This window comes from Scylla paramamosain, chromosome 6, assembly GCF_035594125.1.
Source record: "Scylla paramamosain isolate STU-SP2022 chromosome 6, ASM3559412v1, whole genome shotgun sequence".
Lineage (NCBI taxonomy): Eukaryota > Metazoa > Arthropoda > Malacostraca > Decapoda > Portunidae > Scylla > Scylla paramamosain.
Window position 1 is genome coordinate 5,340,001 of NC_087156.1, and position 5,000 is coordinate 5,345,000.

The following is a 5,000-nucleotide window of genomic DNA, read 5'->3' on the forward strand; positions in this document are numbered from 1 at the left end:
CACACACACACACACACACACACACACACACACACACACACACACACACACACACACACTCCGTTTCCTCTGGTAATGCATGCCTCTAGATCTCTTCCTATATTTGGAATGTGTGTGTGTGTGTGTGTGTGTGTGTGTGTGTGTGTGTGTGTGTGTGTGTGTGTGTGTGTGTGTGTGTGTGATAGTCCTAGTAATAATGTTAGTTGCAATAGTAATTACAAGTTTCAATTAGTTAACCCGCTTCCAACCAACAGTATCAAATTAAAATCTCAACTTGTAATACTTAGATGCTTAATATTGCTGTAAACGCTCAACTTATTCCCGTCTCAGGAATTGGGGCGGAAGGTTATGAAAGTTAGTACATCCCCAATAGACAGGAGCACGGGAAACAGCCAGTAATACGACAGTGAACACATTACGAGGCATCGGCGTGAGGGGAAGCCAAGATAATGACTCTGAGCAGGATTAAGATTTTTTACGCTTGTTTATTTTTGATAAGGAAACGAGTATGAATTAGTTTCTTGGCTGAATAATGAATGGGGATAAAACTCTCTCTCTCTCTCTCTCTCTCTCTCTCTCTCTCTCTCTCTCTCTCTCTCTCTCTCTCTCTCTCTCTCTCTCTCTCTCTCTCTCTCTCTCTCTCTCTCTCTCTGTGTGTGTGTTGTCAGAAATCCTATTGTTCTTATATTGTTATGTCAGAATGTTTTGATGCTCGCAGCACAGACTAGTTCTCTCGCTCATAAAGGTACAGCAGTTAGGCAGAATTTACATTGGTATTCATCTTTATCATGAAAAATAAAACTAGCTTACACTTTCGAGTAACATGGGTGGTATGACTTTCTCATTATCTTTATTATTATTTTAAGTGCACATTCTGCGTTGTATTAGAAAGTGATAAAAGATAAGAAGAGAAATGGTGAAAGAAGGGCTTATGTTATGTATGCAGCTAGTCAACACGAGTGGAGGAGGCTAAGAGTGGACTTAGTTTTATATATATTATAGAAATTGCTACTGGACCAACAGATAAATGCAAGGGCTAGTGGAAGTGAAACAGAACAGGAACAGAGAGAGAGAGAGAGAGAGAGAGAGAGAGAGAGAGAGAGAGAGAGACGGGGACCACGTGTGTCAGCCAGCCAGCGGTAGGTAAGCAGGAGACGGCTGAGGCAGTAGACACATATACACAGACACACACACACCTGCTATCTTATCAAGTGGCTGGCTCCTCTCTCCCCCTCCCTACCTCCACTTCCCTCTCCCCCAACACCTGTATCCTGTCTCGAGATACCTGTACTACCAATACCTCTGCCTCCACACCTACTCCCCCTCCCGACCTCTCTCCCCCTCCCTAGGCTCTTATCCACCGCCTCGTGATCATTGCTCTAGTTTCACCATCTCCCTCATGCTCCTTACCGTGCTACCCAGACGCAACCCAAGGCTCCCCCAGTTCGCTATGCCCTCTCAGTCTGCCCAAGGATCAGTGGCGAGGGTGAGGGTGAGGTGAAGGTGAAGGAGGAGGGATGTGAGGGGGCAGGACAGTAAGGGGGAGATGCGGGTACTGAGTGAAGCTGTGAACGAGAGTAAGAGTTGGAAGTGAGGGATGCTACGCTCTCTCTCTCTCTCTCTCTCTCTCTCTCTCTCTCTCTCTCTCTCTCTCTCTCTCTCTCTCTCTCTCTCTCTCTCTCTCTCTCTCTCTCTCTCTCTCTCTCTCTCTCTCTCCCCCCCCTCGCTCCCCTCGTGCCCACCTTCTATCCCTTACTTAGCCTTATTCTATACAGCCCGGATGCCCTCACTCACCAACCCCTAACTAAGCCTTGAGTGGCACGGATGGCTGCTGCCTCCTCCTCCTCCTCGACCCTCCCCATGTCTCTGTCTCTCTCTCCACTCCACTCCATCCCAAGAACACTAAGAAGGAAAGGGAAAAAACGCACAAACATAACGTTTTCTACGAATCTCGGTACAGTCTCTCTCTCTCTCTCTCTCTCTCTCTCTCTCTCTCTCTCTCTCTCTCTCTCTCTCTCTCTCTCTCTCTCTCTCAAGTTAAAAATGATGCAACACATCCCTGCCTCCTCCTCCTCCTGCTCTTCATACGACCTTCCGGCTTGCCCTCCTCTTCCTTCCCCCACCTCCTTACATGCTAGCACAGTCCCTCCTCCCCCTCCTCCTCCTCCCCCCGTGGTGCACCCGTCGCTGGTGGTCAGAGAGGATTCTTAACCACGCCAGGAATCCCGAGTAATAATCCGTAATGCTTCCAGACTACACTTAGGGGACACTACAGCACACACTGGCAGTTTAATAAGATGTTTTCACGAGTTATCGCTGATCTTTGGCTTGCCTCGTTCATTCTCTCTCTCTCTCTCTCTCTCTCTCTCTCTCTCTCTCTCTCTCTCTCTCTCTCTCTCTCTCTCTCTCTCTCTCTCTCTCTCTCTCGTTTTCTCTTATTCGTGGGAATTTTTTACTCTCGCCCGATTTCTCTCCTCAATTCTTTACTCTCTCCGCCCTTTGCCTCTCGTGTCTGTCTGTCTGTTTGTCTCTGTCTGTTTGTGTCTGTCTGTCCGTCCGTCCGTCCGTCCATCTATATGTTTGTCTTTTTTTGGTGTCTGTATATGCCAAGGCTTAATTCTTCCTCGTCTACACACAGACATACTGGGTGGATACCAAGAAACTCTCTCTCTCTCTCTCTCTCTCTCTCTCTCTCTCTCTCTCTCTCTCTCTCTCTCTCTCTCTCTCTCTCTCTCTCTCTCTCTCTCACACATAAATGAAAACTTTAAACTTTCACCATCCGCTGAAGCCTACTACACATCCTCCTCCTCCTCCTCCTCCTCCTCCTCCTCCTCCTCCTCCTCCTCCTCCTCCTCCTCCTCCTCCTCCTCCTCCTCCTTTACCACCCCCTCATCCTCTACCACCACCTCCACTGTCTCCTCCTCTGCTCCTCTGCTATATAAACATCTAATCCTTCCTCCACCATCTTCCCCCAACCCTCCCCTACCCGCTCCCTCTCCCTACCACAATAAGACCCACACATGTATCTCAGGTGAATGGCCGCCAGGGGGAGGCTGTGGGGGGGGGATGGGTATTGGATAGCCATTGGGGGGCAGAATTATTGGCGTCTTCGGATGTGTCTCCCCAGCAAGAGTCGGGCAGCACCAGCAACGCCTTCACCTAACGTGTTGTGCTGGTCTTGCTTGAGGTGACGGGCAGCGGAGGGGGAAGAAGCAGGGAAGCAAAGAAAACGTAGCTCAGTCTTGGTCGTACCCTACCTAGCGTGACTTGCCCAGTACTTTGTCTAACTTGATTGAGTTTTAACGCGTTCAGGAGGCGTGTTTGGGGTGAGTGGTGATGTTTAGGTGTTGTTGACGAGATGAGGTGGTGTAGTATGTGATTATTGTTATTTTTGTTGATGTTGTTGTTAGTAGTCGGTATAACAGAATTAGATCACAAGATGAAAAACAAAACGATAAATTATTGTTATGTTACTAGTTATTATTATTATTCTTTGGCCGGTTCATATTTTATTGTAAAAGGAACTGGTATATTTTCTTCTAATTGTGCATAAAAGAAACCTTGCAATGAACACAAGACGTAATACGTAAGACTTCATCATTTTCACTACTACTACTACTACTACTACTACTACTACTACTACTACTACTACTACTACTACTACTACTACTACAACGTCCACCCACCCCCCAAACCACATCCACAGTCACACCATCTCCATTGCTGATGAAATATTAAACATCGCAGCGAAACAAAAATGTAAGTCTGAATTTTCCGTTCTCTCTCTCTCTCTCTCTCTCTCTCTCTCTCTCTCTCTCTCTCTCTCTCTCTCTCTCTCTCTCTCTCTCTCTCTCTCTCTCTCTCTCTCTCACACACACCGCGCTGTCGATACATCTCTAGTGCGATGGCGGCGGCATTTTAAGCAGCTGTCGGAACATTTTTAAGGCATTGTCACCGTATTCTTTCTCCGCGAGCTGAAAAGTATTCCCGCCGCGAGAGGAAGGAAGATATGTCTCTCACGTGCTTTATCTGCTACATTTTTTAAACATTTTCAACCTTTTTCTCTCTCTAAATTTAAGGACCCTGGCTGGTATTAAGTTTCGTTTTCTGTTTGATATTATTTCAAACATGATGGCTTTTGTTTATTTTTTTTTCTTGGAAGGATTTATGCAAACGTTTTTTTTTTATTCCTTTATTTATTTATGATTTATGATTTGTGTTTAGCTTTTTTTCGTGTGTGATTACGTAGTTACCGTAGATTTTTAGACTCACCAATAGTTTAGTGTATTTTTTCTGTTTTTATAAGATTATTATTATTATTATTATTATTATTATTATTATTATTATTATTATTATTATTATTATTATTATTATTTTGCGATCATTGTGAATAGAATTTTCAGATGATCTTATTGAGTTAATTTTATCTATTTACTTGTTTTTTTTTTATGTTGAAATGGCCAGCAACACCATTTTTTCCTTTCGTTTTTTTCTTTTCCCTAAAATTGATAGAAGTAATACAAAAAACGTGCTTGTATTTAAAAAAAATAATAATAATAATAATTCCAGCAGCTATTAGTTCATTTCTAAAAATAAATAATTTAAATTTTAAACGAAAAAAGAAAAAGAAAGAAAACCAAAAAAGAAAAAGAAAAGTACAGTACCAAAGGACACTCGAAAAACCCCGTCTCTCTCTCTCTCTCTCTCTCTCTCTCTCTCTCTCTCTCTCTCTCTCTCTCTCTCTCTCTCTCTCTCTCTCTCTCTCTCTCTCTCTCTCTCAGCTTTCTCCAGCGGCTGACAAAATGCTGAAGTTCTGGAAGGAGTGCCAGGGAGTGCCAAGCCAAGTTACTTAATGCCAAACGCTAAAGCCGAACGCCATTGCCGAAGCACTGTTGCCATTAATGCGAGAAGGAGAAGAAGGAGGAAGAGGAGGAGGAGGAGGAGGAGGAGGAGGAGGAGGAGGAGGAGGAGGAGGAGGAGGAGTCAGCGTTTCACATAGA

General features: G+C 44.5%; 1 long non-coding RNA gene across 1 annotated transcript in view; it reads left to right on the forward strand.

Annotated features, from left to right (window-relative positions):
- The window catches only part of LOC135101247 (uncharacterized), a 36,925-nt gene that overhangs the window by 5,859 nt on the left and 26,066 nt on the right, over nucleotides 1-5,000 (forward strand). The window lies entirely within an intron of this gene.